Source organism: Ostrea edulis, chromosome 7 (assembly GCF_947568905.1).
Source record: "Ostrea edulis chromosome 7, xbOstEdul1.1, whole genome shotgun sequence".
NCBI classification, from domain to species: Eukaryota; Metazoa; Mollusca; class Bivalvia; order Ostreida; family Ostreidae; genus Ostrea; species Ostrea edulis.
The window spans coordinates 12808392-12826372 of NC_079170.1; the positions used below are offsets into that span (position 1 = coordinate 12808392).

The 17981-nt window shown below is 32.2% G+C and overlaps 1 protein-coding gene across 5 annotated transcripts in view; it reads right to left on the bottom strand.

The window, feature by feature from the left end:
- The window catches only part of LOC125654244 (uncharacterized), a 40533-nt gene that overhangs the window by 20241 nt on the left and 2311 nt on the right, over positions 1 to 17981 (bottom strand). The window contains exon 1 of one of the 5 annotated variants that reach the window (XM_048884111.2): positions 366 to 608. The exons of 3 other annotated variants lie outside the window; for them this stretch is intronic. The gene's annotated coding sequence lies outside the window, so the exon portion shown is untranslated. Of the gene's footprint in view, positions 1 to 365; positions 609 to 17981 lie in introns of those variants that run through there. One more of the 5 variants, XM_056143354.1, reaches the window with a different exon arrangement.

Below are 17981 nucleotides of genomic sequence, written 5' to 3' on the forward strand. Positions count from 1 at the left end.
GCCAAACCTGATGAACATGCAAGGGGGATGTTTAGAAGGAAATAGCTAAATATAATATGTTAGATGGTATGATTCGTAATTAGTTATGTATGGATTTCTACAATGAAGAATCACTTATCCACACAATCTTAAAGATAACCGCTGTTAAATCCCTAATTGTGAATTGTTACAGTTTTTGAGCATCGCCATATTGTTTTTGTTTTTTTCGCGTACGTAATGTATGACTTGGAAATATCGGTTTTTTTTCATTTCATTCAATTCCATATGTTTTGATTTTAGTGTAAGCGTGTTCTCTCAGTTACTAAAATAGGATATACCTTAATAACGAACTAAATAAACGTTTAAGTTCCCATAGCTACACTTACCTTACTCCAGCTTCAGCTAAGCTTGTTCAGTGAAGTTTTACCTCTGTCGCCTAATTTACGTTCCGATATTTTGTGTTATGGCCGAACATTTAAAATCGTAATATTTTTCTTGGTTTTTTTTTTTGGTAGTATTGATAAGTAAACTTTTTCACCCCTGCTAAAGTTCTTGTTATTTGAATTTATATCACGTGAGTTTTTTTTACTCATTGAAAGATAAGAGGTCAGGTCAACTTCCGCAGTGAAGGAAACCGGAAATAAATCTGCCAAAGCTATGCAGTAGAGTGTAATTTTAATTACAAGAATTATGTAATGTCGCAGTATCTGCATTGTATGCATGTGGTTTCATATCACTTAGTGGTGAGTAAATACAATACAATGTCTTCAATATCTTTGAATGTGTTTCTTAAACTTAATTATCTCACCTAATCATCATATACATATTCATCAGCATTCATCTATATTATCAACACCATTCATTATTCATCATCATGTGTAATAGACTGTTTAGTGTATTGGGCTACACATAATTATTATTTTGGTTTACTGCATTGTTAGAGAGGTTTCTTTGAGCATTAGGTATCTACACCTGTGTGGTCACTTTCAGATATGTGATTAAGGTCAGGTGGTTCTCTAAACCAATAGTTTTACTGTCTAATTCCCCCGCTTTCAAGTCCCTAATTAAGAATAAAGTAAGACTTCAGAAAGCACTCAGGAAGTGGGTATTAGAGCTTTTCTAAGGCATAATCTGATAAAGTCATTTGGAGGATTTGAATATTCACTAACAGTAAGTACATGCTCACTATTTACGTCATTCTTCTTTCTTCATTTCTGTAAAATTTATAACTAAGCATTTCTGTTAAATTGAAGTTAAAGAACAATTTCGAATTAAAGATAAGTAAATTGTAGCATTCGATTTATCATCAAATCTGTATATTTTGTTCATGCATATACCATGTATATCTAGGATTCAATCAGTATAGTACTTTTGTAAATATTTTGTAGTACTGAATTGAATGAGCTACATAGGTATTAGCTCTACTTGCCTTCTGAGAGGAGCCTTGTTCCACAAACAAGTGATTGAATCGTATTATTATGTTGATGTCATAAAATATTATGCAACAGCTTTACAAGGATATTGGTATTTATTATTCAATAATGTAAACCTGTGGACATGTGCAATATGCATTATGACTAGAATTATATTAATATCAAGGGGAATAACTTGTATTCCTTTGATATCTAGATGTTTCATTACAAGAGTTATCCTTGTTTATGTTTCAGGGTTTTATTCCCTTTAGCGTGTCAAATAAAGTAGAGAACACAAGCATTCATAGTTGGTATGGTATTGATAAAAAAAAAAAACAAGAGAGCCACAGGTCTCTTCGGTCACCTGAGTACTAATTAAAAGTATCACTAGTCTCAAAGGCTATGTAATCTATAAAAACAAGTTATGTTCTGAATATCTAATCTACAATTTAATATTCAGCTACAGTACAAAACAAGTGCATATACTGATGAACAGCTTTGCATGATATATGATATGTATCAAAATCAACGATATCACAAATTTTGACCCATATTAAGGTAAAAACCCCTTCGATTGCCATATTCACATATATATTTCATAATATGCATTTGGTTTTTATAATGCATAAGCAAGTTAAAAGAAGTCCGTCAAATGATAAAGGCAATTTATAATCATGGTGATAATTTTGGCTCCATCCCGAAACTAACCCCTAAGATCATGGAAGTTACAATTTTAGTAAATGACTTCTAAATATTTAATCTGTTTCATCTTAGTATCAATAACATGCAAGCATATAATTGGTTATATGATTTACACATATACACTATAAGTACCACGTTTTGCCTTATTCTGGGGTCAAAAGCTCTATCCCGGAGATCATGAAGATACCAATTTTGGTAGAGGTATTCCTGTTCTATATCATGATGCATTTAGTTTTTCTTAAAGATATGCGATTGTAGAGATTTAAGAATATTTGTCAATGTATGCCCGCCTCAAACGTCGTAGATGTGTACAAGTCCTGAAAATTACAATGTATGTCCTCCTTGTCTTAAAAATGCTTCAAGACAAATTTGAAAGGACTTGAAATATTAGTTCCTAAGAAGAATATTAGAATGTTTTATTGCTCAAATATTTAATAACTGACCATTTTGGCCCAACTCTGATACACAACCCTAACTCTGAGATCATCAAGTTCACAATTTTGGTAAATTAGTACCTGTTCTGTCTAAATATCCATTTAGCTTCAATTTAGTATCAATGGCACTAAAGACTAAAGTTTGCACGTAAATACTATATCTCAAGTTTGGCCCTGCCCTTGCGTCAGAAGCTCCACTGTGGGGATCATGATATTTACAATTTTGTTAGAGGCCTCCCTTTTCAACTTCACGATGCACTTAGTTTTGTGTTACACATGTGCAGTTGTAGAGAAGATTTTTGAAAATTAGTTATTTTTAAAAAAAGGTTTTGCCCCGCTCCTAAGGCCTCAGGAGTGCAGGTGTCCTGAATTTACAATTTATCTTTTCCTTCTTCCAAAGATACTTTGTACCAAATCGAAAAAGTGGAATGACAATTATGATGAAGATATTCAATTATGAACGCATGACGGACAAAGACGGACGGAGACCAATTGTAATAGGTCACTTAAGTTTTCTCTGGTGATCTAAAAAGACTATCACAGCTATAGTAATTTTCTATATACATGTATAATATCATCATTACACTATAATTATATAGAAAATTCAATTGGGTTAAAAACGAAAATCTTATATATCCATATGATAAGCATACCTAGTGCACACAATGACTTGGCCAACATTAACAAAAAAAAAAATCCCTGTATGATTATAAATAAAATCATCTCTTCTCCTTGAATTATACTATTGATCTAGCTTAATTTTGATTTCTGAGACCTTTAATATATCTATGTTGAGAAATGTAATAATATGAATGAAACAGCAAATGTATCTCACAGACAAAATATATTTGATGTATATCAAATAACAAAAGTTAATTCCAGTATCATTACAATGTAATCATACATCTATAATTGTTGACTTATTAATATTGGCTTCATATTTGGATTTTTGCAGTTATTACATGAATAATTTAAATATGAAAAAAGATCATTGACTTGATGTGCACATACTACATATGTGTTTCCATAATGGTTTGTGATTGGAGTAAGTAGATCTAAATTTAGAAAAAAAGAGAAGTGGGGTTATTTCATTCATAAAAGTGGAACAAGAAATGATTTAATGATAATTTGTTGTGTACCAGTAAAGTAAAAAAAAATCATGATGTACATGTGTGGTTTTCCCTCACCTTAAAACAATGTGTTAATGATTAATATAGTTATAATTTTTTTTTTTTTTTTGATATTCGTAGGATTGGTTAACTATATATCGTTAACCGATTGGTGACTGTATTATCTGCCATAATACTATCCATCTCATTGCAATCCAGCCTCACCCTCCAACACCTCCCAAATGCACCAACATAGTGAAGTTGAAGTGTGTTGTAGTAACATACATATGGTCCGTATGGGACGTATGGGTTGTCCCATGGTTTAAAAATAAATAAATATAAATAAATAAGGACCATCGTGTACCAACACATCTGATGACTGCGGTACTGTCTTTTGATGGCCGGACACATACATGTGGTCGTATGTCATAAATCATAATGAAATAAAGAAGTAACTTATATTTTACAAAACTAAATAAAAAGTAAAAACATTTAATAAAATGAATTATATTTTTTATTTATATAATAATTTTAATAATAAATTTTATTTAATTTATTCAATAAATTAAAATTTAAAAAAATTGATAAGTAAATTAAAATTGAATAATTAAAATATTTTTTATTTATAATAAATTATATTTTTTTATTTATATAATAATTTTAATAATTACTAAATATAAAATTAAATATTTTTATTTATTTGGATTCTAATAGAAGGTAATAATTAGTAATCGCACGAGTCTCCGTCCTTCGTCCAAATAAATCAAGATACACCGAAATAAATATACTATAATTATTACATAATTAGTAATATTAGTAACAGGTAATAGTAATAGGGATGTTTTTATGTATATACATGTGAAATAACTAAAATATATACAGAAAAGAATTAGGGTAGGGTCGCCAAAGAAAATTTTGATAATAGAGTGCTACTAGTTAGTTATTAATTATAAATTTTGCCATACAACAATTTTGAGATCGTCATTAGGCAAGAATTTTGAGGTCGTCATCAGGTGCTACACCTCATACCCTGTACCATGTTTCTGTAGCTAGATCCAGCTTATAGCACGACATGGCTCCATAATTCTTATTCGATAGTATGTATTATGTGTATAAAACTGAAGATGCATAATGTAATAATTGGTGAGTTAGTACTAATGTTAAAATTGTATGACAGATAAAATATTAACCATATAAAGAAGTGGTATACTTAATTACAAAACATATATATTTAATTAATTAATGAAAATACAGAGTAGATGCAAAATCACAAATCGCATACATCCAACAAGCTTACATATATTATATATAATAGTATGTAGCAGGCCTGCATACATACAAACTGCGACATTGCATCTAAATGTTTGTCATAAAAAGAGAAGTTTACAAAATACATACGTATAATAACATACCTGAATTTTATGTATATTTGCATATACATGTACTTATAATATACCTGGATTTGATGTATAGCTGAATTTATACTTTAACATACATGTTTATATAAACTAAAACGATAAAAACGCAAAGTTTATATTCCTAATATTAATATGCTACGATACTTATATATGTAATTGTTTACATACTGATAAACATATAGATATACACGATAGAAAACCCGAATTATACGCTTAGTTGTTTATATAAGTATAACACATGTAGTTGTTTCTATATTAGTAAACATATAAAAATTAACAGTAGAATAATGATGCTTAGTGGTTTCCATACTTATAAACATACGAAATTGTTTACATATTTGTAAACATGCATATAAACATACGAAATTGTTTACATATTTGTAAACATGTATGATAAAACCTTAGTTATACATATAAGTAAAACTTTTTACTCACCAACCAGAAGGAAACTTACGAATGATATTGGAAGCTACAAATCACGCAAATTGAAGATGGCGAGTGAATAGATTAGTTACGTGGCAGCCACTGTGAAGACGCTCATACAACGTAATTTGTGACGTAATTTGTGACATTGTGACCTTTCATCCACTGAAACCGCTCATACAACGTAATTTGTGTTATTGTGACGTTTCACCCGCTGAAACCACGGTACGATGGCCTATTATATCAATAATAAGCAAAACAGAAGGTTAAGTTAATGAATGCATTGAATACTGAATAAGCATAAATTATCAATGGAATTATAAGGACATGTAAATAATTAAAATTTTAATAGTAAAGTAATTTAACATAATGATATTGAGATTGAAAAAAAAAATTAATAGAATTATAAGGACATGTAAATAATTAAGATTTTAATAGTAAAGTAATTTAACATAATGATATTTAGATTGGAAAAAATTATATTATTTAATTTAATAATAATTTTAAGATGTAAATTATATGTATAAATTACAGTAACTCAACTCGTTTAAAAGTACTGTCAAGAGTGTAGAGTAACTGTCGCTATTCGATGGACCACCTTGGAAGTAATGCTTTGTTTGTTTGATATTTGTAGGATTGGTTAACTATATATCGTTAACCGATTGGTGACTGTATTATCTGCCATAATACTATCCATCTCATTGCAATCCAGCCTCACCCTCCAACACCTCCCAAATGCACCAACATAGTGAAGTTGAAGTGTGTTGTAGTAACATACATATGGTCCGTATGGGACGTATGGGTTGTCCCATGGTTTAAAAATAAATAAATATAAATAAATAAGGACCATCGTGTACCAACACATCTGATGACTGCGGTACTGTCTTTTGATGGCCGGACACATACATGTGGTCGTATGTCATAAATCATAATGAAATAAAGAAGTAACTTATATTTTACAAAACTAAATAAAAAGTAAAAACATTTAATAAAATGAATTATATTTTTTATTTATATAATAATTAAGTTAAAATCAGTGTGTTAAGAACGGCCTAACAATCGGTATGAAACACGTAAGACAGCATTATGCTGAAAATATACTGGAACTATGTCAATTATTATATGTTTTTTTATTAATGGGATGTTGTACATGGATGGTTTCAGTATAACGATTATCGACACTCTCTGTACATGATTATATGTCTCTATAACTTGTGCCACACAAATAAAGCATTCTCATTTTACGCATGCATGCTCTTAACCTTTTGCTTGACATTTACATACATTTTCCCCACCAACAATATTAATTTACATTAATATGTTGATTCGATATATTCCAATGAACTTGAAAAAAAAATACAATAAAGTAATCCGCATCTGCTTCAAAAATGAATGTCTTAATCATGATAGACATTATCAGCAAACTGTCAATTCGTGATATAAAACAAAAGGCATGACTACCTTCTCCATTGCCAACATGTCATCTCTATATAGCAATTATTTCATTATTAACTGCATATGGCGTTTATATTTCTCGAATGGTTCGATACGCTATTTAGGGTATGTTCTGCGAAAAACAAGTTTGCTTGGAACGATGCATAGGATGGAATTCAAACTAAGCAAATATCGTCGTAAGAGCTCTACTCCAGAAAGTTACAAACATAATACGAAAAGTAGAAAGGTAGAAAAGGTGTCACACATTGGTCTTATGACCTACACCAAATGGAAGGTCACCATAAGATACTACATTTTCATTCACATATTACAGGGAGTTGCAGATTACGTTACATATCACCACAGAAGCAAGTCTCAATATGTTCATGGTACTGGAGGGGCAAGACAGAAGATATGCTTTGATGACTAACACAATCATAACAAAACGAAGAATAAGAGGACGACGAATGACGAAGGAATTTTATGTCATATGGGGTGAGTAATTGACAGAGTTTTGATTAACCATCTGTTCCTACGAGTAAACAAATCCAGACTGGAGGCTATATAGCGGAGCAGGACTGTCGGATCAGGTGCTTAGGAGAAGTGAACATCCCTTGTCAAAGGGTTCGTGTGTGCACTGGGATTATTTTTCATTATGAAGTGAATCTATAAGATATATATATATATATATATATATATATATATATATATATATATATATATATATATAATTATGATTCTAAAAACTATATAGTGTCTACATTAACAGTCATCTTTCTCAACTTATGGTTTATGGAGGAATGCTGCAAAGTTGATAGAAATGAAAAGTGGTTGAACTGTGCAATATTTTGAAATTGAAAACTTTCAAATTTACTTTAGTTAGTCAAAAACAGCAGTTGTAGTAGATAGCAATCCGAAAAAAGAATTTAAAATCCCTGCTGATCTCCAACCCGCGATCTACACAACAGCAATCAACGTGATAACCTACTGAGATACTCAGCAAGGCATTGCTATATGGAATGAATAGACATATATTGCTGTTATTTATATTTTCATTCATGTTTTAAAAGGAAGTCAGCCATTAAGACGATGTAGAGTACCTTCATATGTAGGCATAACTTTTCGAGTAATATGAATTTGATAGGTTTCAAAGAGATGAAAATGTTGAACAATTAAACTGAATTACTTATTAGAATTGCAACTGGTATGGTGGTATGAAGGTATGAAATGAATGAGCCACTAAGAGTGTTTTTTTTGTTTTTATAATTTTATCATTTATTAGAAAGTATACATAATATTAGTTGGGATAAAATATCCTCGGATACTCCCGCATAATTCTCACCATTTGTGCCAGGATTGAACGAAAGGTGAAGATAACGAACAACGGTCAATCTCATATCTCCTACAAGCAATACAAAATAAATTGTTGGGCAAACACGGACCCCTGTACACACCAGAGGCGGGATCAGATGCCCAGGAGGAGTAAGCATCCTCTGAATGTATTTTATTATGATTATTATTTTATGTAAGGAATGTATATAATTTATGTAAAAATACATACTATCACTATACATGTATATATAATATGTATCAAATATAATAGAAGTATTTTTCAAAGTCATAGAAATAGCATATGAAGATATAGTAACAGTAGAATAACATAGAAATTACTTATGGAATAATGTATAAACAATGTAGTCGTAAGTTGACCGTATAGTTTTAATACTAAGTATCTAAGGATATATACATTGTAGACTATGTAATGAAAATTAAAGAATATATGTATAACGTGAAGTCTCAAAGGGGACTACGGCAAATGCAGTCAAGTCGCAACCCTTTAAGACTGTCCTACTGGAAGAACCATTAAGAGTTGCTAGAGTAACGTCATATATGTAATTAACTACGGGAGGGTGGAGTCGGCGTCTGAGGTGGCAATACATTCCTTGATATTCCTATTAGAATTTTGACAAGTGTCGCCAAAAAGTATTTTAGAATACTTATATCAAATGGGTAAATTTACGTGCACCATCAAACAACATGAAATATCACCATTATATTGATATAATGCAGGCATTCCCCTATGGAATCAAACACATAAATCATTTTTTTTTTTAAATAATTACCCTTAACGATTTTCAAGTTAGAATCTTTACTTAACATTTCTTATTAAATTACATCTGTATGTACTGAGGTTTTCCTTCTTGGATACATTTATTCTAAATATTAAAATGAAAAAGATTTCAAAACATACATAGCTCGAAATAAAAGACACAAGAGAATTCTTCACGTCTGCTTCATGCTTACATGTTTTATTGAAAGTAGATATTAACGGCAAACTAACAAATCAATTTGATGACAAACGGGATGATTTCAGCTTCTCAATCATCAACTTCCCATATTTATGTAGCAATATTCCACTATCACCTGCACATAATGTTTATATCTCTCAACTTATGAAAGGTGAAGATAACAAACAGTGATCAAGTGGGATCAGGTGCCTAGGAGGAGTAAACACCGCCTCTCGACACGCAAAAGCTTGTTCTTCGTATGGTCAGTTTTTAAATCGATGCAAGCTACTGACACACAAGTTGATGGTAAAATGGTTTCAACAGTCTCGTTTAAAGTTTGTAGTTCGTCCTGACAACCTATTATTGGGTCCAATGTTGTCTGATTTGTTTCACACCGATTCTTAGACCGTTCTTGGCAAACTGATTTGACTACGGATAACTCCTTTTACCTGATCAAGATGTAGGACTCACGTCAGGTGTGACCTCTTAACAGGGGATGCTTATTCCTCCTAGGCACCTGATTCCACCTCTTGTGTGTCCAGGGTCCGTGTTTATTTAACTGTCTATTTTGTTTTGCTTATAGGAGTTTTTAGATTGATCACTGTTTGTTATTTTTACCTTTCATACACTGTAATATACATTTGTATAACTGTATGGGCCCTTCATTAAAGGTTACAAAATACATGTAATCTATGTACAGACTGCATTCCTCTTTAGAATCACCTGTGCATTAAGTAATCGCAAAATAATTTAAATATTTTTGAGTAAAGGGTAGCAATGTTACATTGTATACATGTACTATTGAAATCAGACCTAGCCTAAAATGACTCGAATCGTTTGTTTTTTTTAATGAAGTTGTTTTCTATGCATTACATTGCATTGATGTAGATATCCCCATGTGGAGTTCAAGGCACGTGCAATGGTATGCATATGTTTACTTCCGCCCCCTTCCATCCATTTTGAAATATTCATAATTTTATTGAAATTAAACTTTTATTTTGGAACGTAATATCTCTTTCCTGCAATGTGTAGGTATGAATGAAAATTAACAAAAGTCTCCAAAATGCAGCATTTAAAGCGATACTACTCTTTCCCACTTGGGGTCCGAGCTTTCTGTTTTCGATGACAACCGTTCGTCCCTATTTTAAAGCGCCTCGTTCTTGTCGAGAACTGTTCCGTTCAAATCGTTCAGAGTTCGTTCCCCAAACAAAGCCGTTCGTTCTCAACCATTTCAGCGTTAGTTCACCGTTACACTGGTATAGTTGTACGCTTCAAGGTCTATACAGATACTGTTATAGAAGGGATATGGGTTATTAAGATTAGAATAGGTCCTCAGTACCCCTTGCTTGTCATACGATTTTACTGAAAGAGGAGGTCCTTCGGATAATACCACAAAAACTGAGGTCCCGTGTCACAGCTGTGGCACAATTACGAACCCTCCAATTTAAGGTCCGTAAGCGCCGATCATAGGTATAATTCTTGCAGCCCTTCACCGGCAATGGTGAGGTCTGCATACGAGTGAAAATTCTCGAAAGGTACTTTAAATAAAATTCAACCAACCATCATCATATATGACATTAATATAGTCAAGTTCCTGTTCCTATAGATAGTGATTTTTTTTCAATGTTAGCAACATTGAAAATGTGTTGCGTGTTAGATACGTGTAAGTCAAACATAATGACCATGCGAGAAGGATGTCTGCAGGGAGAAATATACTATGTGTTAGAAGGACATTTTTAAATGTAAAATGTTGAATCGTACGATTCGTAATTAGTTATATAATATTTTTTTTTACAATGAAGTGTCAACTACATGTATTTAACCAATCCTAAAAAAAAATGTAACAGCTGTAAAATCAGATACACAGTTTTAGAGGATCGCCATTTTGTTTCTCCTGTATATGTTATTCATGACCAGGAAGTAAAGAACACTACCGTGGTGCATGTTTTTGTTTTCTATCTACTCCCTTATGCTTTGAATTTCATGTAAACGTGTTATCTTACTTACATGTACTAATAGGTAATAACCGGCTAGATAAACGTGTAAATGAGGTTCGATCACTAAACTTACCTTGCGCTAGCTTCAACTATGCGACTACAAACGAAGTGTGAAAACAGCTGTTGGCCATTTAAATTTCATCGACAAAGAAACCAACTATCATGTTCTCAAATTCATTTCATTGACGTGTTTTGTACTCCTTGCAGGTGAAAAAGGGATGTGGATTTTTTTTTCAGGTTTTAGGAGGAAGGTGTGATGAAGCAAACTTGGATATATTTTCTTGGCACGAGTACTTTCTTCCATTAAAAACAATCGCCTGTTATTCTTCCACTTTTTAACATATACGTTCTACAGATACCCGCATAAACTGCTAGAAAATTGTCATGTAGAAACTAAGCGCACCTACAACATATGTATTCTGTTCTGGACTCTATCATTTTACAAAATCCACACTTGCATCTTGGGAATAAAAATGAACTTGTAACAACATTTACGCATGCTCATATTTCCTACCAACCCGTGGACGTATATATGTATATATATATATGTATATATATATATATATATATATATATATATATATATATATATATATATAATACAATTTTACCATGGTGTGCGATTTATTTCCCCTTGATTACAGAGGGCGCGCAGTAGATTGCGGTTTTCAGTTGACAATGACATATAAGGAATAAATAGAACATTTATTATTTCTGATTGCAATCAATTGCCAGTTAAGGAATTTTTCGAAGAATTAAGTGTAATGATTTAAAATAATATAAATGAACAAAATAATTTAATCACTAATCACATTTATGTGTGTCCCTTCCGTGATTCTTTAGCAAGCACGGCATGACTATTGTAAAATTTAAATACTGGTTGATTTCTTTAGATCAGAATCGAGATGTCTTTAGTATAACAGCATTTTTTAGAATTAATTTTATTAATTATTTCGACAATTAAACCACAATATGATATTTCTGAAAACGTATGAGCAATCTACGCATACATGTACATTATCAATTTATCACTTCACACTGAATAAAACTAATTAAAGCCAAATGTACGTCAAGTGCCAATAAACATAACATTTTAATTATCTCGAATTGATATCTCTAGTGTAATGTTTCTGTTGAAATATTTTTGCGCCTGATTCAAACTTTTGAAAGTTAAATTTTGTGTAAATCAACTTTCAGCTTTTCTTACACTTCAATATTACTCAAACGAGAATGTAATAACTAGGGGTCTGCCTTCTCTTATCATTACATGCAAAGTTGGTTATTTTTATGATCAGAGGACGATAAGTAGATATACTGGTTGTCCCCATTTAAAAAACAGCATTGTCATGAGTACTAATGGAAATGTAAATTTAACCGATGAAAGGAACTGAAAGATCAACCCTTGCCGTCATCCCTCTCGAGATTTGGATTTTTTAAAACATTACTTGTCCAGAATTATCAGGCAATATTATGAAGTGAGCACCCCCTTTAACGATGTTGTGTGTCTCATTGCATCACATGTTTTCATTGTGCTTTTAATTCTAGGTGTCTGGTGTTTAACAAAAATATTACTACTGCAATCCTCGGTATTAATTACATTAGAGCTTGGAAAGAAATAAACATTAAATAATCATTTGGCACCACACTTCCCTAACTCTACAAAATGAGGAAGTGCATATTGTAAAAAGGTTTCATCGTAAAATTGAAGAAAGCAATCCATGTTTATGTCAAAGATTTAATAAAGTCTATTAAAACTCGGCATAAGAAAGAATTTAGTAACGTAAGCTTTACTAGACACTATTTGTTAATACGATATATATGTGAATGTTAGGACTTCAATTGGAAGCGCGCCCCCAACGCCCGGTGTAAGGAGAATAACTGCAAAAATGTAGGTCATTAAACTTGCATTTACTATAATACATTATAATTCCTACATTAAATTGGATGCCTTCAAAATGCGGTTTAAGTTATTTGAAGAAATAAACTCATAACATCAACATTGTGCTCTTAGTTGAAAAGAACGTGCTGATTACAAATGAAAAAAAAAATATTGTGTGTGTTTATACTAAGTATTGTGATTTCTACTTTAAACTCGACATATATGCACCTGTGAAGGTAGTTGTCATCGATGTTATAATGAATTTTCCCCTTGATCAAACGACAAATATTTATTTCACGTTTTATTTTATGCACAAGGCAATGTGCTTGTAATTGCCAATGTCACCCCCGCTTTCCTCGCTGCTTACTATAGTATTCACATGGATAATATTACAAACTTGAGACTCAAACATGAATGATAAGATTCACCAACATATGTTAATGTGTACATATTGTAAACTCATTTAGAGAACTAAACACATCACAGTTACAATGTACGTAACGTTATAGTGGTTCATACAGTGGAGTACTTACGTTATATTCCCTGTAATCAAAACAGCACAGACCTATCTCGAGAGGACATCTACTTTATATCACAAGTACAGTGTATATATGCGTTATCTGGAAATCACGTGCTATCTACTGATTAGTAAACTAATTCACAGAGTAGAAAAATCGCTCTCATATTACTTTCCTCCGAAACTTTGCGGCATGAAGTTTTATCAATATCAAGGTCGTACACGTTTGTGCTTTGGTGTATTATTGACAAAATTTAAGAATCATGATTTTTATCTTTTTTAAGGGAAATAAATTTTACTATCACTGTCTTACGTAAATTTCAGCCTCACTCCCAATATAAAAAAACCCAGATTGGCTGAACATTAACAGCAGTGTAAACTGTGTACTTATTTATCTTTTCCTTTCCTAATAGATCCAATAACAGATCATGTTTATTCTATTTAGTGTCACGACACTACGAAATGTATAGATTGTATACCCAAATCAAAGTACAGAATATACAACTGGGAACTTAACTTTTCCAGACATCCATTAGTGTCATTAGGTGAAGACAACGAACAACGATTAATCTATAATTTCCATAGATAATACAAAACGAAGAGTACGGCAAACACGGAGCCCTGTACACACCAGATATATGATCAGGTGTCTAAAACTTGCAAGCATAGCTTGTCGTCCAGTTACACTCGCTGTGAACCCTAAATCTTGATCAGGTAAACGAGGTAATCCGTAGTCAAAATCTGTATGCACGGATCGGCATAACAATTGAAATGGATATTTTCAGGTCTAAGTACTTTCATTTTTTTTAAATGTATTACTGATTTATTTTCACTAAATATTCGATGTCATCGTTTCAATGAATTTATATTTTCATTTATTTACAACATACATGTACTGTGGGGTGTTGTTGGGTTTTCTTAACCTTTAACACCTTTAATCAGCAATGATCTCGTCCATATCGTACGTGTACCACGCACACGATGTCCGTTTACAGATATAAAAGAAAAACCTATGTTGATGTATATGTTTGCATCACTTCGTAAAATTAACATCTCTTCTTATGTTGAGCTAAAATTAAATGCTCTCTTTGTTTTAAATTTAAACTTTTGAACATAAGATTATGATGTTTGGAGAACGTTTTGTGGGAGTTGCATTATTTCAAATAAAACGAGAATACGAAGAGGCCTACACCAAAGTCAGTTGCAATACATCCAAGCGCGCATAGCGTGATAGCCTAGGAAAGATGAATAAAGTCAAATTCCAAAACTCAAATCGAATTTGATACAACTTTCGATCAGAGCAAAATTTGATTAAGAATGACAAAATGACAGCTATGCAATCAAGATCGAATGGATGAGTATCTTTCCCCTCAAACCAAGAATATTGTGGATATTTTCTGTTAATTAATATCATAAAACACAGCATCGTATCAATTCCACATTATACTCAAATTAACACTCTTTTCTATTTGTTTAAGCCGTTTAACAATATGGCGGCACAAGCAATGGATCTAAATATCGAGATATACATAAACCCTGCTGACATTTAACATGCTTTGGAGGTGTATGCAGTCAATTTGTTTTCTCTCTCAAAAATGAAAGAAAATCATTTGACTTGTTGGATTAATAGAAAAGTTGTGACTTAAGTTTTCATCAGTTTCTTTTATGTTCCTTGGGTTACTTATGAAGAGGCTGACGCTCGCTTTTTGATACAGCAGGTGAATGATGCAAACATATTTTGTGAGCAATGCAGAGTTACCAACATGCAACATATATTTACTGCTTTAAACATGAATTATGTATGTATTTATCCAAATTAATGCCAAATGATACCTTTACCTGTACATAGATTCGTTCAGCTAATATTGATTAAAACACGAATGAGGGTACATAATATCAATATTGCATGTAGCTGAAGGTAACATTGAACATTTTCACCCCAGAAAAAAATGGTTTTTAGAGTGGTGAAGAGTCTGATATTATCCTCAACTACATCCAATATTTCTTTTATTATACTGAATGTTTTACAAATAGCAAAACATAACGAGTTGTGTCTGTTGACATTTCATCAATCACTGTCATGCGATGTGTTATGTTTTATTACCAATGCAGGTTTCTTACAAACACTCAAACGATGTGCCAATTATCGATTGTTATAGTAGCTTGTCTCGATTTAAAGACTGCCTATACGCAGAACAAGCTGTTGCGTATCGAATTACTTGAGAGGTATAAACAACGATAATCATTTTGTCTGAATGTACATGCACATGGGTGCACGTGCATTGCAATTTTGGTACAACAAATAAAAAATCAGAATATGAAAGGGTTGACATGAAAACTTAATAGGATGGTAGTATATTATTTGTAGATGTGAAAAATGATATTGGTTTTGCCTGCACGCGCTTTCATGCGCATTCACGTGCATCACAATTTTCGTACACCAACTTTGTAATCAGTCTAACTTTTTTGTTGTTCTTTGAAATAGTTTGATATTCATACCATAGGTAGGCATTGCGATTCTTAACTGGTCTGCATTGTACAAATGACCAATCTGCACGTGCATGCACGTGCGTTTCAATTTGATTGCATAATACTAAAACGTCTGTAACTCTTGCATGAATGAAGTGATAGGTATATAATATGCGTATCTATATACGCTTGTGCGTGCATCGTCCTTCAAAACTTAATTTTTGAAAGGACGACAACGTCTTTGCTTTTTAGCAAATTCTTTTGATGTTGAGGTTCTAAGTGTGTCTTGGTACTCCTTCCAAATTGCTTTGGTTAAAACTATTGCTCAGCACGTGCATGCATGTGCACTGAATTGTGATTGGACAATTTTAAAATCACTACAACTTCCTTATATTTGACGAAAACGTTATTAAATTCATGCTATGGGTAAATGATACAAATGCCTGTTGAATGGCATCAACAAAAGCGCAGACTCATACTCGCGTGCGCGTGTATGTATGTGTTTTATTTCTTTCATGTCTTCTTACTGAAATGGCCATATTAAACGCACTACGTGTAATCAAAGGCTAACATAAAATTATTTTTTCCTAGAGCTTTACAATGACATCACTTTTTAATTAGGGAAGGTTTGGGGAATATATGTAACCGTCCCCGTTACAATTAGAACTAGTTTTAATTGGCATTTAACGATATTTAGAATCTGATTTTACATTTAGTATTTGCAGAAATGGTTTTTTTTTCTTGGAATAATGCATTTTAGTGTGCGCGGTTGAGTTAAGACTTTCCCCATAACATTTTTAATATCAGTGCTACATACATAAATATACTTTACCGCATTGGCACATTGCACAACGTCACAATGAAAAATACGTCATGATGAAGGTCATGACGTACATATATACAGTCCTTTTGTGGTTGGAAATGTCAATATTGTTTCCTTATTCACCACCGCTGTCAAACGGTAAACTGCAATCGCGTAAAAGTTCCTGTCATATGGGTTATATTAATTCTCTTTGATATTGAAAATGTTTCAATTTCTTCTTTATATAGCATACATGCTAAAGTAATATCCATATTACATTGTGATCTTGATATCGCCCCTAATCTTCATGTATAGTTACTTTCACAATGGACTCATTTGCATAAACAGGGTTTCCGTACATTAAAAAAATCAACATTGGCACGACACCCCGAGGTTTTTAAGTGAAAGATGTTTGATTTATGTGACATGCAAACTTCAGTGCCAAAGGAAATGTAGGGGAACAAGTTCTGTCGTCAACAGAAAATATATTTTTCAGGCTAGATTCAACTTCGTATGTGCAAAAATCGCTGCATCTAGCATATACAATGCAAAAAGTAGACACGTTACAAGTCACAATAAACTTGTTCTCAGCACTTTTCAAATTAAGAAATTAACATGCTTTGAAGTTATATTAACTTCCACTTGCATTGATATCTGGATATCGTGTCAATTCAACGATTTATACATACACGATACGTTTTTATCTTGATATTTGATCACTGATACAGAGTTGATGTAGAGGCTGTCGGTCTGGTGAAAAATGTATAAGAGGCCAATATGCACTTAATGATATGTACATATTGTTTTTGTATAAAAGGGTTGTGTATACAGAATTTGTCACAAATTGATCTGTTTATTAATGCTTTTTTCCTGACATATTTGTATGGCCTTACTTAACACAACTGCGTGGATCTGTTTCGTATGTACCTAGAAATCTTCGCTTTCTACCTACGATGTTTTATCAAATGTCTGAAATCAATAACATAATCTCTGTTGGTACTGTTCACCAAGCTGTACGTATGATTTGTCTAGAAACGTTCAATGTGTCTATGGGAATGTTTAGTATTTGAAAATGCAAGTATATGTATATGTAAGAGAAAGGGTTCAGTTTGTGTCTC